The sequence below is a fragment of the Anopheles merus genome, chromosome 3R (assembly GCF_017562075.2).
Source record: "Anopheles merus strain MAF chromosome 3R, AmerM5.1, whole genome shotgun sequence".
In the NCBI taxonomy this organism is placed as follows: Eukaryota; Metazoa; Arthropoda; class Insecta; order Diptera; family Culicidae; genus Anopheles; species Anopheles merus.
The window spans coordinates 45,955,422-45,971,541 of NC_054084.1; the positions used below are offsets into that span (position 1 = coordinate 45,955,422).

At 42.1% G+C, this 16,120-nt stretch overlaps 1 protein-coding gene and 1 long non-coding RNA gene across 3 annotated transcripts in view; one reads left to right on the plus strand and one right to left on the minus strand.

Moving 5' to 3' along the window:
• The window catches only part of LOC121595698 (thrombospondin type-1 domain-containing protein 4), a 99,474-nt gene that overhangs the window by 2,719 nt on the left and 80,635 nt on the right, over positions 1 to 16,120 (plus strand). The window lies entirely within an intron of this gene.
• On the minus strand, positions 1,262 to 2,358 carry LOC121595699. The gene is made up of 3 exons (XR_006005201.1): positions 2,224 to 2,358; positions 1,928 to 2,148; positions 1,262 to 1,853 (listed from the first exon to the last, which is right to left on the minus strand). It is a non-coding gene; the product is annotated as an uncharacterized LOC121595699 (long non-coding RNA).

Genomic DNA, 16,120 nt, shown 5'->3' on the forward strand with positions numbered 1-16,120 from the left:
TAACGGACTGTACGGTGCGTCACAGGGTGGGAGGCAGAGAGGATGCCGGTCGACCGACCCGGCTGATCTTCTGTTGCATGTTTAATTATGAAGAGCCACATTCTCGCTGGAACATGTTTAATCAGAACGCACACTGGGTGCAACGCTCTGCGGGTTGGGATGCCTTTTTTGTCGGACTTTTTTTTGTTTGCGTGCCAAATCCATGCTTGAACAGATGCATTGAAGCTGCTGGTAATTGAAACATACGTTAGCTTTTCCTGATCGCAAATATCGTACTTGCGACATTATTGTTGCTGGTTAATGATGATGAGTGGAAATGAATATTGGTAATGAAATACATGTTTTCGTTTAATATAAAATATAGCTGAACAACATATTTTTGAATGCAAAAAAATACAACTTTTCTTGTTTAATGCTAACACTTCATGTCTTTTCAAAATCTTTCGAACGAGTTGTTATTTTGTCTGTAACTACTGTTGGTTGGTGTTTAAGAATAAAATTGTGCAACATAATTATCTATGATGCTCCATATTTAGTTCGTTTGAAGATCTTATCTTGTTAGCAAGATGGAACTAACACAAATTTTATCTTTACGTCATGTAAAACGCTATCTTGTGGAGATCATTTTATGGCTAGCTTCAGTTTGTTGAACCAGAAATACGAAAAGTATACGACCAACCGATGCCTAACTCTTGATATTTTCTTATCATTGTGAGCGTGTGTGTGTTTTTTTTGCTGCATTGAATTGGTTTCAAATTAATCTACTCTCCATATGCTCATGTTCTCATCCAATTCTGTTTTATGTGTTTTTTGTATGTTGTGTTTTGTATGTGTTTTGTGTTGTGTTTTGGCTTCAAACCCTTCACCGAGCGAGGTAGGTTAGAACGGAAATGGAAAGGAAGAGACATATCCCAAGTGGGTCCTTTTGCAAGATTCATCAAAACTGTTGTTAAGTCTAAAAAAGAGCCTTCGTGTTGTCGACATACTAGCGGATAAGATCGAATAGAAAAAAGAAAAAGGATTTTGTCGTCCGACTGGGTGAAAATGGGACTCACTTTACACCCTCCTTAGACACGCCGTTGTAGGTTTAATGGGTGCGTACGGTCTGCAAGCCTTTTGATGCTATGCTTTAACTATCCTATTACTGGCAGGTCTGGTCAAGAAGAGGGAGAAGTGCTACCAAAAAGAAGGCTAGAGAACGTACTCGTGCAAAACCCAAACATACTATCCTATTAAATGTGATGAACTCTGGATGTCGTGATAAAATCAAGGCTCTTTATTGATTTGCTGCTTCTTTGCCTTCAATCATCCGCAAGGTCGATGGGTTGATGAAAACTCCCCAAAAGTAAGCTCCTTTCCCAAAGATCAACATCCGGCCAATATACTTGGTAGTGCAAAAGTGGTTTCATGGCGTACCCTTTTGCTTCTTCGTTCTTTTACTTACGCGAAAAGGGTATTGTGGAACGTTACCGAATATCTGCTGAACGAAACGAAGTGCCTTTTTGCTCCAGGAGCACAACTTCTTGGCAGGAGCAAGGTGAAATAAAATAAATTATAAATGATTTTGGTGACAGCCATAAAAAAAGATTCAAATCATCATGATCATCGCTATTGCGTTTGTGAGTTGCCCGAGAATAATAGCCGACAACACAATAGCGATCGATTGCTGGTGTTGGTGGTCGAAATTGATGTTTGCAGCTGCGGAATGGCACTGCGGAGAACCAACACTTGGATCTCTGAAGCTTCTTCTAACGTGAAAATACTTCCACCGTTCATTGGATTGGGAAAAAACCCCGTTCGCTGACTTTTCGGGTCGAGGGTACGAACCGAGGTGAGAAGTTTGGGGGCCGGTCCTATGGGGTGAGGTACAAAATCAATTAAAAAGTAATAATAATCATAAACAATAAAACAGCGGCGCATAAATCACCGGCGGAAAGCAGCCCCTTCCCGGTATGCCCTTGATGCCCTGGAAGACCTAGGCAACACAGGAAATGGAATCCGTTCGAAGCAACTTTCTTTAGCGTTGGCAACCGATGTTTACGGGTGATGTCAGCGGCATCGAGTTCGAAGCGGCCCAGGAGTTGTTGATAATGTGTGCACTTAGACGGTAAATAAATGTTCATCTCGGAGGCTCGTCTAGCGTCGACACTGTAGGAGGGTGACAATGATGATGTGTGTGGAGGTCACAGTCGCGGGTGATAAGAAAGGGGTGATTTTAATTACCTTAATAACTGTCTTTACACTCACTTTTCTGCTCATGGATGTGTACTCCGCACGAGAGTGGATTGTTGGTTCTTTCTTCATTGTTGAAGCAGGCGTTGAAGTAGGCACCTAGCGTTTAGACTTTGGGGTAGGTACCGAAGTGGGGGGGGGGGGTTTCTGTAGACTAGATTATTTTATGGCCTCGTTTCTGAACGGATAGCAATCGTGTATACTAGACTGCTCTTTCGCGTCCCATCATCATCATCATCCTCATCCATCGACGTCTAACTGCCGCCTTAGAGTACGTGTTTTCTTTACGTGATTTTAATGGCCCATTATTATTAAATACAATTTCTCAATGGTTTGGGCAAAACAGGGGTGCGGGTGTGAAATGATTTCTTATTCCCTGATCGTGTTATCCACCGACATTGGGGCCCTTCACGACTCTAGTCAGCATTTTTGTATGGAGTTTGACAGTTAGAGGCTGAAATCTTGTAAACACTCCATACCAAGGACCGTAAAGATATCAGGTCAAGTTATAAGCCCGTTTTGACAGCTAGGTGGAAGAAGAATCAACGAAGAAAACTGACAGTTAGTTTTCCGCGTTTGGCGAACACTTCAAGTTCTCGAAGGAAAATTTCCATTTTAAATCACGAGCTGTGTTCTAATAAACTAAAATATTCATCCAAATTGATCTCCACCAAATATTGACCATGCAAAACGTAAACAATCCATCAATACATATACAAGCGGAAAACCATCTGTCAAAATCGGAGCCCAGGGGGGGGATCGCCAAAAGCGCTAAAACTACACCTCATTATACATTCCACCTTGCTCCATACAAACTTACTTATCCGGCGCTACAACCGCTTTGCGGTCTTGGCCTGCCTCAGAAGTGTCCGAAACCGCTCACGGTCTCGCGCCTTCGTCTGCCAGTCCGTTATCCCGGACTCCATACAAAACCACACATAAAACTAGCCTGCAAAGTTCAGTCTAGATTATTCTAGCCTCAAAGCTAGAATTAGATTCGAGTACCTGCTCGAAAAAATGGCAAAATAAGGTGATGTTTACATTTATCCCAAGGTTCTTTAAAGATATTAGGTGATGGAGTATAGAATCAAAGTGTATGTAGGTGGTTTCATGGCATTTTTTTATAACCAAATTTGAACGTCACTTTTTGACAGAATAGGTGTAAACTGTTGCTCAAATAGGCTTTCTGATAACTTGACGAATATACACAACACTCTTAAAATCTTCATTCAGAAGCGGAAGCGATAAAAATCAGTCTTCTAAATTCATACACCTTGGGATAAGCCCACCTGTATATTATACCCACTTAGATAGCTGCTCGAAAACTGCTATACAATGCAAACAGCTGACAGGCTGAAATTTCAGCCTTGGAACTTAAAACGGAAAGGGCTACATTGTTGGAGTAATTTGAACAACATGGATAGAGCATAATAACATATAACCTAGTATGAGTTTTAATTTTGCTTTTTTGGAACCCATTCGACGGTTGTAAAAAATATGTGCCGTGTTGCATAAACCGTTTATAATTAAAAAAGGATGCCCGTTCCAGAACCGCTTGAAACCGGGTGTAGAACATGAACCAAATGTAATGTCCGTTCGTCGTTTGCAGTAGTACAACGCATCTCGCGCAAATTTCACCCTTAAAGACTGTTGTCAAGCAAGTTGGTACAAGCTCCACCATTGATTTTCAACTTAAAGTTGGGACCATCGGGTACAATACCTGCCATAAATTTGTCCATTTTTCCACCCTTTTACCATCCGTCGGTGTTGGTTCGTTTTGGTGGTTTTAAAATGTTTACGACCTTACGGTTAACGGCCGGGAGTGTGCGTTTGATGTTTTACGCTTGGTTGAAGTAAAATTTAATAACCTCATCCAGGTCGAAATGCAAGCGCGCATCAGCGACGTGTACGCAATATCGAGTACTCCCCTCTCTCTCGCTCTCTATCTTTCTCTCTCTCTCTCTCTCTCTTCCACGCGGCGGCAAGGAAGTTTTTGACAAAGGCTCACTCTGAATCGCCCATGGGTGAATACGCAAAAACAGCCACGGCGCGGGTTGATTGGAATTGATAATAAACAGTAATTTGTAAACCCTCTCCGGGCAGTGTGAGATTAGCCGGGTCAGCGAGACCCGGAATATTTCAAGGAGCACGCTTCAAAACCGTCCATTTTTGACGAGTTGGTGGACGCATTGGCGTACCAACGCCGGGTGTGCTGGGGTAAACTTACGACGCTCCACTGATACAACATTCACACGTTGGGTGCTAATGTTTGCAAATGAAATCAAATTTAGTAGCTTACAAAGGCGAGATTGGCTTTCTTGAGCAGTAATACACAGTGCGTTGTGGTAATTGTTTTTCAAGATAGTATAATGCACAGCCACAAGGCACACCGTTCGTTCTCAGAAGTCAGAATTGATATATGAGCTAGTAGTGTGTCCGAAATTAATCTCCCCGATAGAATTATCACCATGGCCCATGGTACAATGTGTGCATTCATTTACATGCATAAAATTTATTATGCAACGGCTTTGTTGCAGCAAATCCTTAATTTCAAAGCCACCGCAACTGCAACATCTGGAAATCTTCCTTTAACGGGACAGATCTGGGGGATAGAGTGCGCTGGCGAGCACGAGCAGTAGATCCTAGTCCAGTTGTGTAGCCCTGCCCGGAAGAAAATCTCGTTTGTCATGGTGTTGCCAGAGTAGTTGTACAGTCTCGGCAGGGCGGGCGCACATGCATGCGAAACATTACACAAAACATCAAGTTGATTGCTAAAACGTGAGCCGAAATGAAATCCCATCGAATTGTTCGTTCGTCGGGTGGATGAACGTGCCGCCGTACCATCAACGGCCGGACGGACGCGGTAAGCTCGGAGTTGCCGAGCAGGGTAGGGCAAAGCCTTCGGCAAGTCGAGCATCCATCTAAAATCCGACAGTTTGACGGATGTTTAATTGTTGTTCCGGCAGAACTTTCGGATGCACTGTATAATCCTCGATCAGAGGGCGGGTGGCTGAGGGATGGCTTGGCTGGTCGAAAGATTCTCCAGGATGTGCTGCTAACGCTAGAAGCCGATTTGAGATGGTCTTGCTGTGTTTTGGATAGTTGAGAAGCGATTTGAGCACACGATAGACTTTGGTTCGGATTACACAGTCGGGAGGGAAATTCGTCGATCGTCGTCGTTACGTCGTGCCAGTAACGGATGAACGTTGGTGTCAAAAGTTCGATGTAACACTTGAACTTTACATTTTACGGATACTTAACGTTGCTAGCTAGTGGAATCTTATTACTGCTTTTAAACAAACAAAAAAAGCAAAATATTGATTGGGAAATCTCATCGTCAAAGGTTATATTTCACACAGACAAAATTCACCGTCATTTGAAAATTTCTCACTTAAAAAAAGGATTCAGTTGTTAGAAAAGAATAAAGAATGCATGATGGGGAACGGGCAAGAAGGGGGCTGGGATCCTCAATTGTCATTACTTGCAACGGCATTCGCCCCATCGTAAGAGCATTCGTGGAGTTGATCCCGGCGAAAAAATAACAAGCATAAAGCATCATCCCCCACCGGAAGCACGGAGCGGAAACGGGATGTCTGAGCAAAATATGTATCATTTCCTTCGTGGCATAGCGGCATAGATGATTTACGATCTGGGAGGTCACCTTGTGATGTGTGTGCGTGCGTGCGTGAAAGTGAGCCGGGTATGATACCGGTAGGGCCTCCTATTGGTATGCTCGCTATTGTCGAATCGTGCCTTTAGGAATGCTTTTAAGCAAATCTGTTATTCGCGGAAGAAAGTTAACGCGAACAGCAGTTTCTGGAGGGGCTAGCAATTTATCACAAGCGGATGGAATGTTATTGATTTCTTTTGTGAATTTGTATAAAGATCAGCGGAGCGCTTTCGGAATGGATGGCATATGTGGGAAGATACCATATGCCTGCGTCCGCCTTTTTTGTGTTGGCTTTGACGATCAGGTGTTATTATTTATGCTGCTAGAACTCGTACAATAATGGCTTAGGGTTGTGTTGATTTTGTGACCAGCGATTGTGGTCGTTATTTGAAGAATGAAAGTTTTGAATGTAGAAGAAACTGATCCATTTCTAGGTATGTTCAAGTGCTTCTCATTTTATGTCAATACACTTTGTCGTTTTAGGAGAACCTTTTATCGGTTTAAGTTTTTTTGATGCTAAAAGTAGAAAGCTGTATCGCATAAGTATTTCATAAAATATTAAAAGTTTTCTTCTTCTTATTTGATACACCAACAAGCAGTAATACGTTTGGCTATGCAGGACTAAGAACATAAAACTAAGAATAGGAGTAAGAACATCAGTTCTGAGCATGGGGTGCTTGATTCATACGAAAATTGAACCCCTGACGGCTAAGTTGTAAATTCGTAAGACTTGAAAATAATAATCATATTATTATTATTATGAGTATTATTATAATTATTAGAATAATTGTAATTATAATTTGTATAAACAATAATTATTGTAATAGTTGTAATGTAATTATGTATAATTATTATAATTATAATTAATTATTAATCATATTATTTATTATTATTAATATTTTTAATTTTAAGCAATACGGCCTTTTTGGACCGTTACTCCTGAATAAAAAAAAATAATATTTTTAATTATTAAAATTATTATTATTATTGTAATTATTATAATTATTATAACTATTTTAAAATTTTAAAAATTATAATAATAATAATGAAAATAATAATAAAAATAACAATAATAATAATAATAATAATTGATTATTATTATTATTATTATTATTATTATTATTAGTATTATTAGTATTATTATTATTATTATTATTATTATTATTAGTAATATTATTATTAGTATTATTACATTATTATTATTATTAGTATTATTATATTATTATTATTATTGTTATTATAATTATTATTATTATTTATTTGATTCAACGGGTTTAGCGCTCTAATTGAAGATTTGACAAAAAAAAATAGTAAAACCGTGAAAACAATAATCATTATGATTACAAGATTTTCAAATGAAATATTGACGTTTCACTACAGCAGCAATTATTACAAACGTTACAATAGTAATGCGCTACATTACATAGGCCATGGCAGGAGTCAGAGCATAGTATATCTTTGAACTGCTCCCTTTGAACATATCCCAAAGTCAAATGCATCGGAGCTAGCATTGAACTCTGCAGACATACGAATCATAGGGTCCGACCAGCACTGGATTGAAGCTGAGGTATCTGCAGAACATTTTTAGTCTTAAGCGGGCGAGATGGTGCAAAAATGTTGATGCGAGACCGTCGATGGCACTGTTCAAAAGACCACCAGTAATTTAATTGAATAATATTGTATGGTGCTCAAAAATATGGAATAACTTATATTAAGACAATACCAATCCGATGTAGGAGATAGTAGTCAATTCGATTCAATACGATGCACAGATAAACTTTTATATGCTCATTCTTAAGCGTCGAATAGAAAGCTTCAATTGGAAAGTATACTTTCTCTACATTAGAACAATCGCACAACATGATTCCTTCCGATCCGTGGTGGGCACGGCAACACTTTTTTCAAGTGTGCTCGCTCCACTCTTATAAAAATCCCCCTCGTCTTAGGAAGAGAATTAAGAAGACTCCAAGCCCTCCACAGAGAAATCTACAATGGGCAAAGCACACTGAAGTGCCCTGCTAGACCTCCGGACTCGATCAAACTGTGTTGTTTTTGGTGGTCGTTAAGCGGTCGCTCTCGCTGTTGTTACGTCACTTTCGATGTGACATTTTACTCTCCAAACTCCTCACTGCACTTGGCGCGCGTGTGTGTGAGTGCATTCTAACAGTTTGCTGTATTCGGTTGGATGTCGACCGTTCTTTTGGACGTCGGTCACCAAAAAAAGGAGGAAAATAGTGCTTGTTGCCTGGGGCTAGTCATTGGAGCAGTCGACGGGGGTGGTTTAGGACGGGCTTATGCTGCCTTCCGGCAACGCGCCATGCTTCATAATCGGTTCCTAAATCGCTTCTCGCACTAGCAAAGTGGTAGTCTGCACTTGTACCGATAAACAAACAAATAAATCATTTTTCTTTCAAAGCATTCTGGCTCGCCCGCTCAGTATGTTTCATTCTGGCAGTATTCGGCGTATGAGTTGTTTGGTTCTTCTTTTTTTTTGCACAACCTCTAAAGCAGGACATTTAACCTACTGTGCTAGGTGATGAAGAAGATGCAGAGTCGCTTAATTTTGGAAGGGAATTGTAGGGCTGGTTTGTCGTGAATTAAAGTACGCAACACATTTTTTTTCAAAAAAAGTTGTTCTACTTTTGTGAGGCTTACAAATTTTATCAGAGATTTAACTGTAATTTAATAATCATATCAGAGACAGACATTTAATAATTATCGTAAAGGATAAAATGTTTTTAAAATGTTGTTTTTATGTGCAATCTTGCTCAATTAAACTTATGTTCAGAAACACGAATACAATGTTATTGTTATTTTTTAATATCTTGAAAGTATTTTTTTTACTTTTCTTCTCAATCAACTGCGTTTGTATGTGGTAAATTTCAAGTGCAAAAAAAATAAAATCGTGTTGCGCTCCACCGACCATGCTCTCCACAGACGTTTGTTTACTTTCCACATCCAAAGAAAATATCTTTGAGTGAGCCAAAATTTGCGGGTTCTGCTGGAATCAAAATCAAATCAAACAAACCGACCGATGAGCTGACACTAATGTCATATGGTCAGCAGTATTTTTGCTTCCCACTTTAACGGGCTTCCTTCCCCAAAATCATTTCCCACCGTTCAAGGCGGGCGCTTCGATGCAGAACCGACCCATTTCTGCTTGCATACACCTTTCACTCGTCGTTAACGGTTGAGAAGCTCTTGATAAACATGCTGATTTAAAATCATTAGGTTTTTTCCTGTTCTCGTTAACACATGATCAAACTACTGTATCTTTTCTCAGTCAGCATGTGTGCATGTGGGTTGGTGCTTCTATTTAATTATAATTCTCATCAGAAACAAAAAAAAAAAGATGGTAAACATGGCAAAGCAATATGCTTTAAAGCTGTTGGATATTTGTTGCGGGTCCAGTTTCAAAACCGCAGCTGATTTTTGAACCACTTTCGTTGCGGTTAATTTCTAACAAGCTAGGAAGGGTTTCATCGTAGTGACCCCAATTAAAAATTGGCCATCATATTTGTAAAATAACACCGATTCAAGTCTAAATATTTATCACTTACTCATTCTAAAATTCTTAGATTGAAGATAATATGGCTTAGAAAGATCATGTATTTAATCATTTTGAACCATGCTAAAGCGAAGTAAATCTAAACAATTGTATGGTACACCTTTTGCAGTAAAATATTTAAAAACATTTTCCAAACGAAAAAATAATAACAATAAATTGCATTGCTCACATGACATAAATTCCCTTTATCCTTGCTTTCGATCAAGCTCATGCCGATTGTTTCCCTCGTAACGCACCATTCCACGTGTATGATAACGATAGCTGTTATGCTGTTAAGTTGAGGATATATTTCCTGTTTGTTTGCGAAACAGCCGACAGGAAATTGGCGATTGCTTGGGCATTTGTGTTTGTGCTTTGCTTTGCTTTGCTCAGCTACCCGTCGTCCTCTTCTGTTGTGGTTATGATAGCGTAAAGTTAGCAGCAGATATACGGTGGCAAGAAAGCAAGCGGTCTCTTGCTCTTCGCACGGGAATGAAAGGGAATGAAATTGAACGGAATGAGTCCCGCACCCACACTGCGATGCGGAGGAGAAGAATGTAAGAAAGCCCAAGTGCCGAGTATCGAACAAACACCCGGAACGCATGGTGTCGCAAAGAAAAGCATCGTCAGCCACGTGCCAGCGGGATCCAGAATGAAAAGCCCAATTGATTGACTAACTATTTACTTGCCGGACGGATGCGCTCCGCGTACCGCGCACCGTGTGGTCCGTAGACTGGAGCCAAGTATCGACAAACCTCTCAAACGAACGGTGCCATTCTAAGATGTTTACCTTCTTATGTTCAGTTGCGCCGACTGCACCAGGGTACTTTCTCTCTTCCTCTCTATCTTTCTCTTTCCCTACCTAGTCCACAAACATGGAAAAGCGGAAAGGAACGCTCCAAAGAAAGTGGGTGAAGGAGTTAGCCAGAATACACCGCCTCGTCGGCGTTGCCGGAGCTCATGTTGTGACTCTGGCGAGCATTAACAATGGATGGCTGGATGAGGTACGATGACGACGGTGAATTTGATGATGATGATTACTGCTATTATTATTGCCGTGACAAGTGAATCGATCTAGAAAGGAGAGAGAAAGAGAGTGTGTGTGTATGCGTGCCCGCCAGCACTGGCCGTGTTGCTAAACAACGCGGCATGTAGCTTATGCTCGGGTGGAACGTACCCGATACGTCCTGCATTGTTGCGGACTGATTTGATCCTGGCACGGGTACAAAGCGGTGCGGTTGGTGTCAGGATTCGCCTGGGTACGGACGGATATCTTCTCGACCGTCCCGAGAGCAACCTGCGTTATTTGTGTCCTTCGGGGCCGGTCCAGTCTACGCCCGGCGAAAGGGATTTATTATACGTACCGGAGCTCACAATTTTCCGATGCCACCGATGCCTGGAAAGCTTCGGAAACCCGGACACAGGTTTCCGCTGGGACATAATGGAGCCGGGATTGATGATGTGGCGCTCTTCGGGTGAGTGAAGCTGAAAAGAAGAGTATGGCAGGGTGAAACGGCCGTCCGATATGGTTTCAAGGCTCGTTGTCTTTGTTCCGGATCCCACATATTCCAACGAGCGTCCGGTCGGTTGGGCGTAATTGCGGTTGCCTCTTGTGTGGATGAGATTACTTACGTCGATGTTCGGGTGTGCGATGGGCAGTGTAATTGGGTATGAACTGAATAATTACCACACATCCGCATCAGTGGTCTATGATGCGAATCGTACACTTTTGGCACAATTCGCAAACCTGGCAGGATATTAACGTTTCTTTTTCTTTGCGTTGAGAGGAAAATAATGTATGGAAATATCACTACCTTATGACATGATTGTTTCTCTCTGTGTCTCGTTATTGTAATACATTTACATTTCAAAATCTATTTTAATTGAGGGAAATCAATGATTAGTTTGATTGTTCAGCTAAATTAATATCGACCTACATGCTCGTATGAGATTGTAAAGACATCTTATGTTATCTTATCTCACAACTGGATAGTCAATCTTGGAGAAGGAGATGGTCCCGCATGGGAATAGAATCTGTCCAATACTTGTAGGTGTCCGGTGCTTCTTTTTTCTACTTGGTTCATACTTTTATACACGGGCTTGAATATTTGTGACACGGTTGATTTACGCATAGGTTTGTCCTGCGTATGCTGAGTATACTGTATGCTGGGTGGCTTTATCTTTTCAAGATTTGAAACCATGACTCATAACGGCCATGATTTGGCAACGTACGATCTGACGACTGTATCCCAGAACCATCTCATGAATGTAGTTCAGCAGTCTACAAAATGTCATAACATTTTATCTACATACCACATAGCTATAAATATCGTTAGGCTACTCCTGTTAAATAGAACCGTACACAAAGCATCGCTCAAACGAGCTAGTGTGTCAGCATTGATGCGAAATGTTATGATACACTTTGTTGCAGTACGGCATATCAAACGAATGCAGAGCAACGGCATTCATCCACAGAAAGTGAATGCTAAAGTACGAACCCACACCTCCATCAGTGTACTACTAGCAGCGGCCACTTCATTCGCATCAAATCTCTGTTAAAGGGCTTTAGCCGACAGGCAAGGGGTCCTGTTTATGACCGTTTTGCATTGGGTAACCGGGTCGCTAGGTTCAGATGTTTATCTTTCCGGCTCGCATATTAATAACAAACCGTGTGGTCCGTCAGCCGACTGCTCACGCATATGGCACGCATAGTACGGTGCAGCCTCCGAAACAAGGCTTCCGAGTGCTGTGATAAACTTAACAGTGCAACATCTGATCGCGATGTCAGATACACCGTGATAAATATTTCAGTTTGTACTTAGTCGAACGAGCTACTAAACGTCAAATGATTAATGGCTCAATAATTTTGTACGAAGCGTGTAATTGCACTTCAGCAACAACGGTTTAATGCTGCTACCTGTCATTAATGTTGCTGCAATTTGTTGACCTTTTGAATGGCACGCGTCTCGTACGTTGCAAACGGATGATTTTTAATTTGGGACCACTTTAACACGACACCTAGAGTTTCATTTTACATTAAAAGCACATAACGATGTGCTCGATACATTGCACCGTTTTGTTACATTGTATTCTTTGTGTATCGATCGTTACAGTTTGTGTGACACAGTAGTGTGGCCGGATGTTGAAGGAATACATCCAGCAAGATATTTCCCGATAATCTCGGCTTGGCGCAGTAAGCTTCCATCGGAACCTTTGGCAGGCCGGTGCTAACGAGTTGACGCTTTCTGATCACGTATTTTCCGTTTCACCGGTGCGGTGAATCCTAACTTTCGCTAGTTCAATAGGTTTTCCTATCGGTTGCCGCAACTTTGCTTTCTGCGCGTTTGCTTCCTGCGGTACTTGAGTAGAATGTATCATAGGGCATGTACTTATTTAACTGATTTGCACACCCGACGGTTTGTGAAGAAAGGTAAAAGATAAGGCGGGCGGGATTGCTAAAGCGAAGGAAGCGAACATTTGCACTGCCTGTGTTTATGAATAAAACGCACGCCTCTGCTTCGCAAACGTGCTTTCCGCATCTGTGGCTTAGGACACGGCAGCTGAAGTATCTGTTTAATGTTTAAGCTTAATAAATTAGACGTACATTTTCATCCGTAACAGGCGCCTGTAAAACGAAGGAACATTCATAATGAATAATGTTTGATGCCACTTTAAAAAAATGTTTTAAAATATACTCACAGAACTATTGAAGGACTTTATTCACTGCTCTAAAACACGTGCTCGGAAGAGCTGCTGTGGGGTGGCAGATGCATTGCAGTGATGCAATTAATTAACACCCTGCACACATTGCAACACCTGCGCACCCACAAGGAGCTTTCAATTGTGCTCGACAGGCGCAGCACTGAGAGGAACAAATTTGTAATTACCGGTTGCATGACTGGCTGATGATTTGTGTCGGCAGCATCGATAGAGCAACCACTTGAACCCTGGTTGATCGTTTAGCAATCAATAACCGAATCCATCAAAATCGAAGCGCACCAAACCCATCATCACATGATTTGCGGGTGCACTTTTGTACCGTACGACGTAAAACGAGCCATACCTGGTTTTGGTGGCTGCACTGTGCTCTCTACTACACCCGACCCGGTCGCTGGTATCATCTTGCCTTGCCGTATGTTTGCTGGCAGAAGAGAGTGCGCGAGCTCAAGTGGGTCGCTACGTGAATAACGACGTCAACGGAGACTCCCATCGCCCATCTCCGTACCCGCACACTACGTATCGTGCAGTTTCCGCTTCGACAGACAATCAAACATCAATCTGGAGTCCATTGTTTGCTGAAAAGTGCAATAATGCACCCGCGATAAGATCGCTCCGCAACGCAGCGAATGCAGTGGTGGAGCATATGGTAACGAAACGGTACCGGGACGGGGAAAGAGAGCTCAAGAAAAGTGACCTCTTAACATTTCGATCACGCATCCACTCTCGCTAGGCATTCGATGGTTCTTTCGCGCCAGAATGGAACGGAAAGTGACGGTGGTTTCGAGTGGTTTTGCACTTTCCGAGTGGCTGCAGCGAGAAACGTTAGAGAGATACTCTTGAAAATGAAGTAATTACGAGGGCGCGCACAATCGGTTTCGCCGAGCGGTTGGGTTGATTTGATGGGATTGATTTCCATGCCAGATAATTGTATATAATTAGCAACACGCGGCGGTCGCGGGAACGTTGCAGTCCCGCAACGCACAACGCTGACAACAGGCACAACACGGTACGCGAAGGATGCGGAGACATTTCCGGACCATTTCCAGAATTAATCAGCTGAAACACAGTGTACATCCGGTGTTTGGGAGCAAAGCTTTCGTACTTAGCACCACCACACACGCACACAACGATCAGGCATTCGGTTTAATCGATAAACAATTATGCTTTGAGTCGTTAGGTAATGGTGAATATTCTTCGATTTTATATCGGGGTTGTGTGTGTGTGTGCGTGTGTTTTATTGAAAACACTCATGCTGTTCTTATTCTGTAAACATTGTGACATAAAACATTCATCACATGCTGCTTTCCAATATTGCAGCGCATTCAATTAGTAGAGAGTCATATTTCGGAGCCGACTTCCCTCATAACGTCTAAGCCATGCTTGACTTTCCCGGAATAATTCCTGTACGGTACAAACTTACGCAATATTTGTCCTAATTTGTGAAAATGATATCTGTGGCTTTGCAAGCACACTATGCTGAGAAAGGGATGTATGTATAGTGTGGCCTAATTTATGTGCTTCACTCCGAAGTCACTAGTCAGTATCCGGCATCCGAAAGTATGGTGCAAATGCACTGGCCAATTCTTACGAGATTGCCTGGTATCGAGCATTGTGTAACCTATATCAATCGTATCCCATCGTTAAGGCTGGCCTGTTGGTTTTAAGGGTCACAGTTTGGGGGGAAACCATTCACCCGAATGGTGAAGCACTGGCACACCAATTGAATGGCGTGCACATCGAGCAGCAACTGCAGTCTTGCTCGATACCGATGTTTTCGTGCACTGGAACCAATTACAGATGCTGTTCCCCAAAAACCACCCTCAGTCTCTACCCATAGAGAGACGGAACTGTCGTTGGGGGTTTTTGGGGAAATGCTCCTATGATTGTGGGCTGGAAAAAGCGGACCGAGCTAGTAGTAGCGGTCGAGTAGTAGAGGGAGTGTGTGCGTGGTTACGATGTTACGTTCGAGTGTCCGGAACGAACTCGGGCAAGTGAATTGTGGCTGTACACACATAAATTCATAAGCATATTTTATTGAATTCGTTGGGGTAATAAAGATAACCGAGCACACTGGGGCGAGCAAGAAGTGCAGAAATCGTCTTGCTCTAACATTTGCACTCCCGCTCCCGGCGCTCCCATTGCTCTGTAATGGTCTCGATAATCTTGCTTACCGAGTATCGTTCCACACTGCGCGGAACATGGCACAGCAAGTGTTCTGATGTGGTTGCCTAATATGTACAGGCCATGTACAGCAAGCACACATCGAACGAACAATGTTCGGCATGAAGCAAGGGATACTGCAACATAGTGTTGGTGGACAGAGATCGGAACCAAAATATCGAAACGAAAAGATGAAACATGCATTAGATCGTAAGGGTGTGTTACTATTGTTTTTGCAGGTCTGCTTCATTTTACTATCAGATACTAGAAGCTACACTGCGAGTTATATTGCGATTTCGAGCATTTAACTAATCGCTACGAAATACACAACCCATCCAATCCAAACATATCTAGAATGATTTAACAAAAAACCGTTAATATATTGCTGAAATACTAGGCTAGAAGTTAACAAGGCTAAGAGCAACTCATAACGTTCGTTGAAAGCTTCGTATCTCGTAATACGGCGCCTAAAGCTTATGCTCACACTCAGCATGAAGTGACAGCTTAAAAAAAAAACAACAATAGAGCACACTTAAGCGCACAGGCGTGTCGGGGTCGACTGACGTTTCATCTCGACCGTCAATTCGACACGTGGTGCCAGCAGTGTGTGAAGCAGGGTCGCCTTGCCCGTCATCCAAAACAGGCACCGATATGTGATGCTGTAGGACATTCGGGGAACGTTCGGTGTACGAGGGAAAATAAATTACACGCAACGGGCTGTTCGTCGCATGGTTTCATTTCAACCCCGCACTGGGCAGAACCAGAGCGAACACTTATCCTCTAGCAAGGAC